General features: G+C 46.3%; 1 long non-coding RNA gene across 2 annotated transcripts; it reads left to right on the forward strand.

Moving 5' to 3' along the window:
* The first annotated feature begins 4137 nt into the window (after positions 1 to 4137).
* Positions 4138 to 11029, forward strand: LOC108640538. 2 transcript variants are annotated; one of them, XR_001921241.2, is made up of 5 exons: positions 4138 to 4638; positions 5067 to 5170; positions 9183 to 9268; positions 9876 to 9963; positions 10037 to 11029. It is a non-coding gene; the product is annotated as an uncharacterized LOC108640538 (long non-coding RNA). The 2 variants fall into 2 exon arrangements; XR_001921242.2 differs by lacking the exon at positions 9183 to 9268.
* Positions 11030 to 16303: the final 5274 nt, after the last annotated feature.

Here is a 16303-nt window from a genome sequence, read left to right on the forward strand (position 1 = left end):
CCTGTGCCCCTCTCCCGGAGGGGCGGAGCGGATCGCACTTAGCAGGGCAGGAGAGCCGTCAAGTTGCGGTGGCGTGCTCTCGGTGTGTTTGCTCAGTGAGCTCCCACTGGCAGCCTTGGGGAAGGATAAACTGGGCCATGTGCCGTGGGAAAGGGGGCACTTCATTTTTAGCACCGTTGAAATTAGTTGGCCGTGGAAGGATTTGCAGTTGAACGCTGGAAATGAAAGGCTGGTGAATGGCTTGCCTCTGCCCTAAATTGGGAACGTTATTAACACATTTCTTCTGGGGACCTTAGCAGCACTGTACAAACATGAACCGTGACGCCTGGAGTATCTGGGATACCTCACTTGGCAGGCATCGAGTGCAGGTATCTGAGACAACTTACCCAAATTAGTGCTGATAAATCTGTGGCAGAGTCGGGATTTCAGTTTACCATTTTCAGCATCTGAGTTCCCGGTGCGCCCTACTATTTCCCTCACTGAAATGGAAACCCATGTGAGGCAGATGGTTTAGTACTGCAGCACGTGCTACATCTGCCCATCATGCCCCATCTGTCTGTCTCAGGGTAACTGGAGGAGCTGGAAGTGTCAGGCCTGTTGGGATGTCATCTTCCACCTTCAGTAAAACCTGAAGCTCTGTGTGGTCGGACCACTGAAGGCCCTGCAAAGGCTCATGCCTCATGCAAATAATCACTCTGTACAGCTGACCTTGTTTTCCTAAGTGCCCTGGCTTCTTCCACAGGAAGTGTCACTGTGGCTCTCCATAGGGTTGTGGCACTTGTGCACTTAGACATTTTGGGCATTCCAAAGCAGGGCCAGACCCAAGGACCTCCGTGGCTGAAGGCAGCTGGGAAGACCCCAGGTTGGATGCTCTGTGCATGCAGTTGAAGGTGTGGGGAAGGAACATCGCCCTGCAGCCCTGCACCAGGGTGGCAGCACCCACTTCCTGCAAGGAGCACAGCGAGGCAAGGATGGAGCAGCCAGCAGAGCATAGGGGCTCAGTGTGACCCTCATGCTCAAGACCCATAGGGGCCATTGACCTTCTTGTGGGACACCACAGTCCTGCAGAATTATGTTCCCCTAAATTAACAAAGATAGTGCTACCACATATGACATTAGCCCCAGAGAGTCATCACAGGGCACCCAGCTACAACCAAGAAGCGTTTCCCCATTGGGTGCTTTCATACTTTTATCCCTCTGTGATGAAGCCTGTGAGGAGATCACCCAGGCAGCTGAGCTCTGCCAGGAGTGACAGGTAGAAGGATTGGAATGGGAGCCTGCCTGTGCTCAGGCATGTACTAAAATGACAGAAATGGCTTAATTTGTACCTTTGGTTATTTTGGTGCAAGTCCTCGTGGGGATGCTGAGGTTAGAACAAAAGCATTCTATTTTAATTTAGTGTAATTATAGCTTGTCTACTTAGAAAAGCTGAATTGCTTTAACAATACTATTGCAGCTAACTCCCCAGAGTATGGATGCAGTTGTGCCAGGATAATGCTAATATGGCTTATTCTTGTTGGAAAAGGGAAAAACATTATGTGTGCAGATGCAGGTTCACTTTGCAAACAGCTGCAGCTGTTTGAAAGGTTACCACCAGGGCAGCCTATTACCACGCTTGTTCTTGGGGCTCCTCCCTCCACAGCAGAGCCTTAAAGGCAAGTGTGCTCCACAGCCACCTGGCTGCAAAATTACAGTGTTTAATTCAGGATTGGGCACCTTCAGCCCAGCAGGTGTTCCACTCAGAGGCATGAGAAGACTCTGCGTGGCTGCTCTGCTGAAATGGTGAGGGAGCTCAGAGCTACCTGTAGTGTGGTAACAGCTTGAGCAGTGATGTTGTTTCAACAGTGAACCGCACAGCTTAGTATAAGAGTGGTACGGGTGACAATCACATTCCTGACCAAAATCAGGTACCAGTCCCTGTACCACAAATTGTTACAGGTCCTTCTTTTCCTTCAATGGAGGCAAAAGGAAAATGGATAAATTGCACAGACTTGTATCCCTTCTTCTGAATTGAAAACAAATCACTTTTCAGTGAAACTCCAAAGGTAGCGAGGATCTGCACAAGACAAGGAACAGCATCTTCAGTCATTTCTGGGGAACTGCATCGAGCATGGAGGCTGGATGCTGTTACTTCTGGTGCATTTCCTCCCTACTGCTCTGTGCAGAGGGCAGAACCACATTTGCAGCCCAGTATCTCATTTTTATTCTGCGTGGTTCTAAGTGTATATATAGGTGCATCTCTATGCAAGAGAAGGCAATGCTAACAAAAGACACATACAATGGGAAGAGGTACAGCTTTTAAGGCTGTAGTTTCCCCTGAGCAGTACCCAAGAAAGTTGTCTCCTGCACACATGAGCTTTGATAGAAAGGCCCGTTGTGCCTGAGGAGCAGAGCTGTCAAAAGGGGTCTCCATCTCTGTGCCAAAATGCTTGTTACCCTTCTCCTGTCAGAGCCCAGCAGTTGGTAGTTTTCCATCTCTAGAAATCCAGGGGAACCTTCCACCTCGGGGAACAAGAAACTGGAGAAAAGTCAATAGACCAGACAAGATTCATACCACATTTATTCAAGGAAAGAAATAAAAGGAGTACCATAATTACATTTTAACTACATTTTGCTCTCAGCAGCATCCCATAAATCATGTACCTTGTTAGTACTGTGGAATAGCATATGATGCTGGAAGTCAGCACACAGTAAATACGTTGACAGTAAGTACAGTAAATACTGTTTACTAGTTGGCTTTGGCCATCTTGGGCAGTGTGTCTTGCTGAAGTCATGGCAGCTGATGGATTTTTGCCCCCTTGGTCTGTTTTGTCTATTTTTGCTGAAGAGAAGGTGAGCAGGCATTCTGCAATCTCTGACACCAAGCTGGAATATGGCACAACTGAGGGCACAAGGATGTCCGAGCAATGTCACCTCTTATCTGCAGTGGCAAATGGCAAATTCGTGTCCTGTATGAGAACTCCTTAAGAGAAAAGTTGCAAACCACAAGGAAAAATCCTGTAGGTGGGAGATGAGAGGGCGGGCGATATGCACTGGGTGGCAATCCATTTGAACAGCATCGAAAGATGATGTGAGAAAACCCTTCATGCAATGCTGCAAGCAAAAAATGCCACATGTACATTTTTAAACACTTTCAGCAGACAAATACAGCCAATGCATTGAGCTAAGTAGGCTCCAGCAAGTGAGCCATAACAGTCTGCATTGTTTCTGTGCTTGGGGAGGGGGGATGTGAGTGGATTCAGAGCTGCATGGTTGCCCTATACTATAATGTACCCTACCCAGTACTGTAGCCTTTTGTGTAAAAGGATGAGCTAAACAGTTGTTTTGCAAAGGGGGGGCCCGTTTGCACCACAGCAGCAAGTCAGAGCAGCTCCCAGGCAGCTGCGGTGGCGGTGGGCTGAGGGTGCATTGATGGAGGGATGCTGTAACAGATAGCCCCTGCTTCTGAGCTTTCAGCCTCAACCCTATCACATGCACACATCTTACAGGTTTGAACCCAATTGTTTTCAGAGCTCTAATCTGGGGGATAAACAGGCTTAACTCCACATGGGTCAACAGGGTGGCAGTTGTCTGTCTCAGGGCTGAATTTGACTCATTATCAGCCAGTTCCCAGAAACGCTCTTCCTCTATCCTACGTGCTCGTGTTAGTCAAATATTATTCTTCAAGAAAAATTACAGAGAGAGGAAATTGTTTTATCAGGATGTGAACTAGGTCATTGTTATACCCTGGCTTATCTTTTTCCCTGTGATATAAAAACTATGAACTAGATACTGGCCTTGTAGAATGAAAGCTTTCTTTTTTTTCTTTTCTTGCAGAAACTTGAAAAGCTTGACACAGAGAGAGGCGAGGGAGTGAGGCAGCACTCTCTGAGCATGACATGATGCACTGCTGCTTGTTCCAGGGAAGGGTATGGCTGCTCTGTACGGCTGTCACCAAGATCCTGTTCTTTATTGAAAAGAGCAACCCTGAGGTCTGGGAAAAAACCCATCTCTAATGCACCCCTTCATTTTCCAAAAAGCAGGATCCTGGTGACTTGGTGGAGTGGGTCAGTGGCATGCAAGGTGGTGAGAAAAGAAAGGGGAAGAAAAGGGAAGGAGAGAGGAAGGGAGGGAGTGAGGGAGGGAGAAAGAGAGAGAGCAAGGAAAGGACAGCAACCTGGGAAGGAAAGGGCAATTTATATAAAGGAGTGCTCTGTCTCTAGAGAAGTGCCTTTGAGACTGTTCTTTGAGAAATATGAGGGGAAAGGGCTAGAGAACTACAAGATACTGCTACTTTTATTATATATTTGATTTGTAGTTTTAAAAAATTATATTTTTGCCAAGGCTTTTTTTAATAACATTTTCATGCCCAAAGTATTGATTTCAGGGACGTTTTCACTACCTGGGGAAAGGGATCAGTAAGTTGCACACATTACTAACACAATAAATTCTTGCCACCCTACCAGCTAAGTTCTGATTGAGAAGAGGCTACCAAAAACTCACAGGCAAAACCAATTGTTGAGATAAACATGGGGGAAATGCTACAAAGCCAAAACAAAGAACAATTGCTTCAAGCCTCCCAAATTTCTATTTAATTCAGAAAACAAATTAACTCTAACCTCTATCTGCGGCGCCTCTGCAGGGAAACCACAGTGGGAGGTGAGTCCTTTATCTTGCTTTCAAAATCCTTTTTGGCTGATCTGAGGTCAGGTGCTGAAAAGCACTGCATGTCCTGATTTTGTGTGACAGTCACCAATTTGCCAGCTTGTCCTGTAAGCCCCTCACTGCCCTAGGGCTGCCCCACATCTCCCTGAGTGCACCAGAGGTGGGAGCTCTTCAGAGGGCTTTCCCTGCTGTCTCTGAGCAGAGACTAAGCAGTCACCCCAGCAGGTCGCCTGGGCACCGCTGGAGACACACTGGGTAAGATCTAGGTGGTGACAGATAAATGTCTTGGTAAGAAAAATAACAAAGTTACCAGTTTTGCCAAACACCTGAATGAAGGAACTGCCCCTGCCCTGTGATATATTGCATTTCATCGCTCTTCTTTTCACTAGGATTTATAACCTGCCATGCTATTTTTGCCACAGGAATCCCAGTTTACACACAATCTGGAGAGAGGGAGGAAATCCAAGGACTAAATGGGAGGAGAAGAAAACATGCTTGGACAATGTGCTGCACACTGGTGGGACTGGTGAGTGACAGAGGAGAGAGCTGAGAAGAGAAACAACAGCTCAGTTTGGACACACATCACTGAGGAGCTGGAGCAGAGCAGCTAACACTCAAAACTGACATGGTTTCTGCAGCACAGGTGCTCTTTACCAGACCACCTATCAGTCCATGTGTGAATTCCCTCACTAGTTTTCCTAGCTGCCATAACCCTACCGGTTCCTCGGGTGGACTCCCAAAACAGCTGTCAAAATCCTAGTCTGCCATGCTTCTGTTCTCTAGGGGCTCTTTCCAGCAGCTGGGAAAACCTTTCATTTCTGCTATGCATCCCCCTCCCTGTTAAAGCAGACTAGTGAGTAATTTTTCTGCCACAGCCTTCCTGACAGTTGTAGCACTCCTGGGAAGAAACCCTGCCGGCTGCCTCTGCTGATTCCTGCTTCAACCCTGCTCTTATCCCTGATATGAATGCTCTCTTTACTCCATGCTGGAACTGAGGTGACCTACATTTATGGGCATCTTCATGTGACCCTACAGGCAGATCTCTATGGCCTTCATGCCCAAGCCTAGACTGCAGTCCACCATCTCCCATATACACTCCTACATCTTCAGCGATGTAGTCTATATTCCTGAAGTTGTTTGTATCTTGGAGGTATTTTTTGTACAGGAGACATTTTCTTTTTTAGACAAGCTAAAAGACCTTTATCAGTTTTCTTTTCAAGGTTATGCGAGGCATCTGTTTTGTTTTCATACTGGTTAAACACCCAGAGTCTCTTTGAATGCAGATGAACCCCAGCAATCTGTGTGCACTAAAATTCATCACCCCGTTCTTTGTACCCCACCAGCATGCTATACCTGAACCCCTCACCTTGCCAGAGTTTCAGGCCTCAGGACTGCTTCAAATGGGAGTCAGGTTCCAGAGCAGCCTGCCAGACCTGGGGTTTCTTCCCCAAAATCTACATCCTTATGGCATGACGGATATAAGGGATCTGTCTTCCTAAGTCTGCAGAGAGAGGGCTGGGAGGTGCTGGGGAACTCCAGCTGCACAATAGGAGATGCAGAAGTTGTGTCTGGACCAGGCCTAAAATTGCTGACGCTTTTAAATATTGATAACCTAAATGTGAAGATATCTCTTTGCATTTGGGATGCAAGGATGTATTTAAGAATAAGGTCCCTGTTTGCAAATGAGTTGTGACAGAGGGTAATGTGATCAGACCAGGCTGGAGAACTAGAAAGAGGCTGCTACAACCCAGGCTGATGGGGCACAGAGGGAGACAGTGAGCAGTGAGGTAGGTGGAAGGAGACAGGCTTTGCACGTCTTAAATGCAAATGCAAATATTGCAAGAGAAAAGGGAATGCAAGAGGGCAGACAGTCTGTGTGTCCCCTAAGAACAAAGAACCAGGACACTGAACAGCTTCGTTATGCTGAAGCGATTTCTCAAGGTGCTTGTAAAATATGCCCAGATTGGGCTGAAACAATCACTACCCAGGCTGAACAGAATTCAGTACTTAGTACTCCCTGGAGAAATCTACCACTTCCCCACCACTGGGGGATGTCCCCAGAGGCACTGCAAACTGGGCCATCCACACCCTTGCATGAGCCCAAGTTTCATGAGCCCAGCTTCCTAGTGGGAGACTTCACTTTTGTTAACAGTGCTGGGAGGTGAGGTTAACAGAGAGACCTGTCTGCTCTGCCAGCAATGCTCTCATGCTTGCTTCTGCATCTAGCCTCCCCAGTGAAACTTGGCCTAGCCAATAGATCTGTGCTGATCTGCTTTTGTGGACAGTTTGTCCCATGCATTTTTAGCTGGTTATTCTTTAAGGCTGAAAAACAACAATTGGTCCTAGTGTTATCTCTTTTGGAGCCAGACACTTCCTCTTGGTATCAAACTTGGAAGAACCCCATGGCCGCTGCTGAAAAGCCTTTTCCCTTTCCACATTTAAAGATCTCTTCTGAAAGCAGTTGCTAGGATCTCCTTGGTGAGGATTAAAAGGCTTGGAACAAGCCAGTGCAAGTGTCAGTTTTATTGAAAGTGAACAGTCTGTTCTTCTGTGATAACTGCCCGACTTTGAGGGCAGGCATCCCAGGAAAGCATCCACAGCTGACTCCGGGGCAGCTTAGCAAAGAGGGAAAGCCATGGCTTTTTCTGTGCTGCATGGTAACACAAAAGCAGGAAACCAAAGACCATGATTCACTTAGTGCAGAGCAAATGCTGCATCCAAATCAGCACCATCCTGGCTCAGGTGGTTGTACATGGGGGCTCCAGGGTGCCTCCCTGATCCCCAGCTTAGCTGGGCCAGCTCAGTGCCGAGTCAATCCCACCTCCGTGGTGCAGGCAGCCGCAGCTGGGGAGGAGCAGGCACTTCTCAGCATGCTGTGCTCCACCCCACCAGAAATCTTCTTTGGTAGCGAACTGTGAGCTGGTTTGGGATACTGGAAAGCAGTTACACAGGCATTATGTTTGTCTTTTCAGGGACAGGATGAAAACCTTCTATTCCCAGGTTTTCAGGACAGCACTTTTCAGCCATAATAGTTATACATAAATCAGAAGCCAGCCACAATATAAGAGATTTTTTCCCTTTCAGGCATCCTGTCTCTACTTGGGAGTCCTTCACTAGCATACAAGGCCGGGCTCAGGAAATTGCCATTCTAGTGCATTTGAGCTGGATTTTGAAAGAAAGAGTTGCCAGAACAGTTACACCAGCATGGCTCTAAAAGGCAATGTTTTACCATCACACAGCAATGTTTTCACCAGGCTACTTTAAAACAGTTTTCTAAGCAGAATGAGATTCCAAGGGCTCCTTTGCTGGATAACCTTGACAGACTAGTGTCCTCTCTTAGCTGGGGAGGGAGCTGACAGAATTCATGTACCTAAAAACATAGCTCAACAGGGAAACAAATCTACTGAGTGAAAACTGAGCCTCAATTTATCAGTGTTTGAGAAAGTGCTTTGTAGGTGTCTTGAAGTCCTTAGACTAAAGATGTGAATGAGGGTAAAGCATTACTGGTAGATAATGTGATCCTGTCTTTGAACCTGCTTCTCCAGCTACTTTATGGATCTCCATATCTTTGACAGAGAGTGTTAGAGCAAGAAGGACAAAAATGCTGAACCGCTTCCAGCTCCAGTAGTTCAGGAGAGGGGTTTTTGTGGAGAAGTGTCCTAGAGGCTTTGAGCACCAGCCTCTGTTAGCTGCAAATACAAACCACTAAAAAGCACCAGAGCTTTCCCACTGAAGTAAAGGCATTGGGAACAGGAGATTAATAGGTTGCCAGCTGTGTCGGCATGATAAGCCAAGCAAGAACCCAGACGCTTTCAGTTGAAAATGGATTGAGACCTCAGCAGGGGCACATGGCAAATCAGCCAGAAGCTACACATGGAAAACTGAGCAAGGCAGTGTGGGCAAACAATTCTTATCTTCACTTTACGTCATTAGAAGTGGCATTGTAAAAGAGGCAGCAAAGTATTTGCTGGAAAGAAGGAGGGAAAAGTCCACAAGCTTTCTTGGCTGTACATGTAGATTTTAAAATGCTACTGTTTTCCTCGGAAACTTGTCATTGAAAACAAACACCTATCAAAAATAACCCAGCAAGTTCTTCCAGAAGGCTAGTCGGTTGCTTGTTTTGGTAGATTTAGCCAAGCTGCGCTGGCAGGAATCTGCCTGCCACTGCTGTTGTGCTCCAAAGGCAGTCAGGAAAATACGACTTCTTAAACCAGTCTAAAGCACAGCTGTCATAATTACCCCGTCTACTCTGATTTGCTGCAAAACAGGACTCATGGGAGAGGCAGACCTCAGAAATGTGGGATTTCTGTAAGGTGATGCTGTCTGCAGCCATCTCCCTGTTTCCCACAGTTCTTGCTTCTTCAGCAGCCCAGCCCAATTACCTTCCTAGGCTTTTTCTTTGCTTTCTCATTTTATTGTTTTCTTTAAGGCTAATTAACAGAAGAGTGAATGAGGCCCAGGTTTCTTGTGTGGATTTTTTTTTTTTTGTGGTGGTGATGGTGCTTTTCATTTTGCTGAGTTTTCCTTTTGCTTTTAAGCAATTGTATGCAAGAAAAGCACCTTTCCTATCAGAGGCAGTAGTGAGTAAGGAGAAGACTCAGCAAGGAGAATAATAATAATTAAGGTAAGGCCATGAGTAGGTTTCGCCTCCTCCTCCTACTTTTGCAGCACCACCCTGAGCAGGTAATGAGCCCTCACTGCACCTCTGCTGTCAGCACCCTGGAGCAGGGAAAGGCACAAATATTTCCACCACACAGGAGGTGTGCAGATGTCAGTAAGAGGTGAGCTGAGAAGAAAAGCAGTCTCGGATAAATACAGCTGAAGCTTCACAGCCTGGATCCATATGGCTTCTGGATCCATCCACCCTATGAAGCCTCCAGCTGGCCTCTGGGCAGAGTAAAGCTCTTCACTGGGTTATGGCCGGAGGTGGGCTCACTGCATCTGGGTGTCTTGGGGCAGGGCCACCCATCACGTGCTGGTGGGGAGCTGTGGCTCCCAACACTTCCCTTCTCCTGCCACAAATCCTTGCCCCCTGTGTGCATGGCTCTGCAGGGACTATAACCTTGTGCCTGGGAACTAGCCCTGGAAATCTGAGGGCACTCTGTCAAAAGGACCAGTTGTGACTGTTCAGGTATCAAAATAATGGTATTGCTCAAAATATGACTGTCGATAAAACAGTGTATTTTCATATAATGCCATAATTAATGAACACAGATTCTCTGTATTTGCAGTCCCTGACACCATAGTGATGGACGTGATCTAGTAACGGAGACAGATGACCCAGTAGCTGAATGACTGATCATCTCCCTCAGAACACAGGTATGGGGAAAATGAATGGAAAAAATGGAAAATGGAAAATGCATGATGCTGAACTGCTTTCTGTTTTTCTCAGCAGGGGAACTTCAGGCAATGTATCTGTAAAGCACCGAGTACCTTCCACTCTTCCCGACCCCACCAATTTCCTCTGCACAAACCATCCATATGGATTTGACATGTGGCCTCTGAGAGACCCTGCATTGTACATCCCAGTAAGTCAAAGCGTATGGGGTGGAGGAGCCACGTTCCTACCTAAGCTTCTGCAAGTCACTAAGGGTCAAGTTAAGTGCAAGCCTGATCCTGTTGTCTGGACCAGGCTTGCCCAGTTCATGCTTTAAGCTGCCCAGCCTCAGCAGGCTGGGTTTCCTCTCAGCTGCAGAGCTCAAAGGAGGTGGCCCCTGTCTCGCTCCATGTGGTCCTGGGCAGCTCAGCATCCCCACCAGATTGGGGGCACATCTTCGTGGCTGGCTCATCCTCACCCGCCTGAGGGGCTTCAAGACTTGGGGCTGGGGAAGGAGGTTGAGAAACAAGAGGGCTGTGGGACTTGAAGACTTCTCTGGAGCCATGTAGCCCTTTCAGCATTTCCATGAGTTTGTTTTTCCTCTCAGACCCAGGGGCTTATCAGCACTTCCCTGCTTTACAGGGATGCTGCGATGAGTAAATCCATTATAAACTGTGCAGTGCTGAGACACCAAGTCTACGGCCACACAAATTAGTAGGAGAGGCCAAGGAATGTTTTCCACCCCCAAGACCCATTGGCATGCCCAGCCATCCCCAAAGGGATGTGCTCCTGTCCCCCCAGAGCAGGAGAGCTGTGCCCAAACCACCTGCAGAGAACCACACTAGCTCCTGAAATATGCCTGGGCATTGGCAGCAAACTCATGCAAGGGCAATGCCAACCATTTAATTGCATGGGCAACTGCCTGGGCCTGTGCCCTGCCTCTACTTTATTAATTTATTAGTACCTTGCTGCTAGCTTACACTCGCATAGACAGAGAGCTTGCCATCAGCAAGGGCAATAAAGTGCCTGTGAGAGAAAAGTCCAAAGTGTTTTATTGGTTTCAAAATAAAAAGGTGCTTTCTCGTCTGGGGTTCCATGTCATTTGTCCTGGTCACTGTGGAGCTGGGTTGATTCAGACAGTGAGATTTTTTTTTGTGCAGTGCCTAGCAAAGGGAGCCTTGATGGTCGTGCATCACTGCTATCCCAGCAGATGCTGCTGTTGCTGTTATGAACATAATACAGCCAGGTTTAAGACAGGGATGTAATGCTCTGAGTGACCAGCTTACTGAAGGGAACAAAGAAATGATTATAGGGCCAGGGAAAAAATAAGGGGGAAAAAAACTAAAAGAAAACAAAGAGCCATTGACAAGAGACAAATTAGTTAGGTCTCGAGTGTCCTTTTCCATCTGATAAAACAAAAATGTCCAGAGCAACAATTAACAAAAAAAATATGAGGGGTAGGATATCTCTGTTTAGCTCCAGGTACTGACTATACACAGGGCTCTTTTTTGTTGTTGTTGTTCTCATGTTTTGGGTTATCTTGAGTCTTGGTTAACGTAGAGCTGGTTGCATGTGTGTATGTGTGTGTGTGGTGCAGTCCCCACAGGTTTGAGAGCTGTCTTTTGTGAAGGAAGGGAAGCCCTCCTGAAGGGCAGCAAAGGAGCAAAGCAGGTGCAGAGGATACAGGAATGTGCTTTGGCTGCTCCTAAGGGGGTAACACAGCTAAGGGGTAGGAATCAACGCTGGAAAAGAACTCAGAACTAGAGGCACATCCAGCAAGTGATTAAGGTTGGGAAGACAGCACTAAATAAAACCAAGGCAACAGAAAAGGAAAGCTGAGGAGAGTGCTGCTCCTGGGCTGCTCTGGGGTACATTGCTCATCTCTGGCTCACTAGCAGGCAGCAAGGCCGGGGAAGGATAGGCCATCCCCACGAGAGGGCTGTATGAACAACAGGGAGCTGAACGCTGTTTGGTTTTGCCACATCAAAGAGAAAGGGAATAATCTGTTCTCCACGGCATGTAGAGGTAAATAAAGAAAGACATAACGAGCTCAAACTGCAGCACGGAAAGCTCAGTACAGATGGCAAGACAAACTTTCTAATGTTGTGGACAATTGCATATTGCAGTTGCCTCCAGGGACTGAAGCATCTCCAGAACGGTAAGACACCCAGGGCTGTCAGGAATGGTTAGGGACAGCTGGGGTGCAGTGGTGTTTCCTGACAGTGCTCTTCCAACCATACTTTTGGAAAACAATCCAAACACTGTCAAGTGCTATGGCTCCATGGTGATTTTCACTGACAACAGAAAGGAAACTAGACAAAGGCTAGGATACATTTCAGTGTTCTTGCTCTCTTACTGTAGTATTTGTTTATATGTGTGGAAGCAGATGCACCTGTTCCATTCACTTTTTCTCCATTCACTTCACTGACCACCTCCTCTTGTCCTATGAATCATTGGCGTGTCTTTGAAGTGCAGCCTGAAAACCATAGGATGGGGTAACCTCATGGGAACTGTTTTGGGTCCTTTCTCTGTGTGAGTGTGACCAGCTGCCCAGTGCCAGGCACTGCCCCAAAGGACTGTTCATCTCTGTGGGTGAGGCACAAACGGGTGTTGGGTTCTGAGCAGAGCCCGGCCCATCTCATGCTACCGGCTGCTGCTCAAAAGCCTGCAAAAAGACATTGTCAAGACCTCTCAGATATACAGCTAGATGCTGTTAAGTGCTGTCTGTCCTGGATTATAGATTGCTTTCTATCAGAGAAAGATCACAGAAACAAGAAATGACTCTTACCTCTTACAGTTTTGTGTTTGGAAGCAGTTGTTCTTAGCTATGTTATATCATTTACCTACATCACACCATCTCTGGTCTCACTGGAAAAGTCTCTGCTTCATTTGCAGTGATTCCTCTTTCCTTCCCTGCTGGAGTGATGGACTCAGCTGATACCCTCAAAATTGGTCTGAATTCCTTCTACTGTCTGTGGCAGCTAGTGGCACCACAGGTTACACATTCTAAGTTTGCCCAACAATCTTGTTGCCGTAGTACGAAGAAGAAAGGAAAAGCCCTATCTTTACCTTTAGCTTCTGTAGTTCAAATAATTAAAATTTCTTTTGTCAGTAAACTGAGAAAACACAAATTGAAAGTGCAGAAATAAAAACATCATTTTTTTCTGAGGCAATGAGAACTGGATTCTGCAAACCCCCATGCAGCTTGCTTCCCTGTTAACCGAAGCGTAAATGTTCTTGCGTTCAAGGCCTCTCTCCCCTGACTTGAGCTCTTCTGCATGGCTTGTCCTTCAAAAGCTGAGTGACAATAATAAATTGTCCTACTTAAACAAGGCACCTATTTCACCTCTTCACTACACTCATAAAAAATTGGCAGTGCTAAATACTCTTAAAGATCAAAGGCCCAGTATGCAAAACAGGTCCTGTACACCAAACTGATGGGCTTCTCAGGGTTTTGTTGCTATGGTGCTATTGCCTTGACAGGTTAAAATATCCCTTGTCAGTCTCCATGGCAGCCTAGAGGGAGAAGTAACCATCAAAAAATAACTGAGTATTTTCTTTAACAACAGCCACTGAGTGGTTAATTTTTTTTTAAGCTTTAATAACCCTTGACTTCAAGTTTGGCTATTAACCCACCAACTGATCATTAACTATATGGACTGAATGACTGATTTCCAGAGGATTGGTGCAAAGCAGGATTAGTTTTTAGGGTTTTTTTCTTGAAGGACTCTAGTATCTCCCACCAGCAGACAGACAAGCTATTGAATCCCCCATAAGACTCCGGGGCTGAGCAGAGAGGTACTTGCAGGTTATCTGCATAGAAACACACTGCTCAGAGCTGATAAACTCACTGACGCTCTATCCTGCTTTCTAATTTAACTCAAGCCTTGCTGAGCAGCAGGAGTAACCTGACTGAATTGCTGGGGGTCACAGCTTAAGGTCTTTAATCAACATTCCCAGCTTAATCAACAGGACTTTAGCTAGACTGAACCACAAATCTGAATATTTCTGGTATTTACCCTGGTGCTTGTCCTTTTCCTACCAGGACAGCTAGTTATGGATAAATGCAATGTTGCTGCAGAAATGATCAAATGTCGATTGGGCTTCCCTTTTTTTACCCTATTCATCTTTAAAATGCCTACAGCTGAAACTTTCTAGTGGCAATTTGCTTAGGCTAGTTAGAGAATAATGTGCTAATAAACGAAAGGAGCATTTTTCTTTCATGAATAAACTATTCTGACTCAGAGTCCATATCCTAAGCCACAAGACCATCCTGCCTTTATGACTTGAGATCCGTAAGACCTAAGAAGCTGACTCTGACTCAGCAGAGGAGGGCTGGGATTGGACTGTGTTTGCTGTGTGTATCTTTCTTCCGAATACAACATAGCCAGAAATAAGTTAGGAAAAAGCCTCTGGTGCACTGGCCCTGATTTCTTTCTGGGGTTTTGACTGCTCCCTTTGGTATGACAATGAATTAAGATCAGATTTATAAATAGCAGTCTAACCACCCTTGTGCTGACAGGCACAAATGTCAGGAAATACGTAGTTATTTCCACCGGCGCGGCATCTTTGAACTTTAATTTTAAGTACCTCTGTCATACCAGGGGAAGCAGAACAACACATCTGGAACTAAAGGGTTCCTATTAGACTTTTCACACTAACTATTACCAGCTTTTTTCCAGATAGGAGTTTTCAGCAAAATGTTTTCTAATTCAAAAATACTGATCCCTCAAAGCTATTGTTTTTCTTGTGAGAGTTACAAAAGAAAACATGCCCAGTACATTTCTCAAATAAAAGTAATAAGGAAAAGGTTATGAATATCAAAGCATCACTTTTTTTAATTATTGGCATTTAAAAAAATATTTTCTTTATTCAAATGTCTTCTACAATGTAAATAATTTTACTTTTAAGTGTTAATTAAAAAAAATCTTGAAAGCTCTGAAATTAAATATTTCCATTTACTCAAACTGCATTTTTATTGTTTGCCTGCAAATGTTTTCCACAGCTTCATTTTTGATCCCATTTTCTGACTTGAAGGACTTTTTCCATTTCAAGCACCTTTTCTTGGCTGAAACTAATAACCAGATATTTTGTGCTTGAATAAAAAATAGGATGAAATTCCAGCTAAGATAGGCTACATGAGCCTTTGGAATATGTTCACAGAGGAGCAGCACACCTGTGCTATGGCTTCAGATATAATAGCAAGGCTCTGCTGTAAGTCAGCCAGGTGAGGAGTGCTCCATCAGATTGAACATGCTGCCACCCTCCTGTAAGGAGTTGCTAGCATAAGATTCAGCAGGACAACAAAGTGGAGAGGAATAGACAAAGACTGGGGGACGATAATTTTTCTGCGTATGTTTATTGACTTTTCCAGTTGCAGAAATGCAATCCTGTTGATTCACAGTTGGCAGGATAAATGTCCCAGTGTAACAAAAGCACCAGGTTCTCCAGCATTCATTTCTAATGCTAAAATCCTGCAGAAAAATCTGTTACTGTGCATAGGGAGGGACTGTTCCTGGTGGAGGCAAAGCTCACAGTGAAGTACCATCTGTAGCATTGGAGCCAAGAAGTTGCAGAGGCAGCTGCTGTTTGCCTTTCCTCATGTAGCATTCCTGCCTCCAGCCCTGCAGAGCAGTGGGACCAGGAGAGCACCAGTGACGCTGGCTGCATCCTGCACGCCTGTAAAGCTGCCTCCTCAGGCTGTGGCAAGCTAACTCTAGAGAGGTTTTTCCAGCTCCCAGGAATGAAATAGCACCTCTGCCAATACAGTCCATAGCAGGGCCTCAGGAAAAAAAAGCCCCAGTATAACTACAACCACCTCCACAGTCACAGTTGTCATTGCCCCTGAGGGCAGAAACCATAAAAAAGCCTAGACTCAAAGCAGCAGCACTGTGCCAGCTGCATTTGCTGTGTGCCCTAGGCTGGGTTGCTGAGCTGCTTGGGCTGAGCTGCTGGCTGTGGGGCTGCCAGGAGGCTGTGGGGCTGAGCTGCTGGCTGTGGGGCTGCCACAGCTGCAGAGCTGTGAAGCTCTGGGGCTGCTGTGCAACTTGGATATGGCACTAGATGATGGGCTGTGAGGATGAGTGGTAGGGATTGCTGGACTCCCAGGATGTAGGGCTGCACAATGCTGGGATGTGGGGATGCTGAAATGCAGGTATTTGGGGCTGGGTGCTAGGCTGCGTGTCTGCAGGGCTACAGAACTGGACATTTGGATGTAGGTCTTCTGGTGTGCTTGGTTGTGGGACTGCTGGGACACCGACCTGGGGAGATATGAGGCTGCTGGGTGGTGGGCAAAGGGAAATGTTGGGCTGGAGGGCTGTGTGCGGGCTGGATCCAAGGCCG

The sequence above is a fragment of the Manacus vitellinus genome, unplaced genomic scaffold, assembly GCF_001715985.3.
Source record: "Manacus vitellinus isolate BGI_N305 unplaced genomic scaffold, ASM171598v3 scaffold_37_pilon, whole genome shotgun sequence".
In the NCBI taxonomy this organism is placed as follows: Eukaryota; Metazoa; Chordata; class Aves; order Passeriformes; family Pipridae; genus Manacus; species Manacus vitellinus.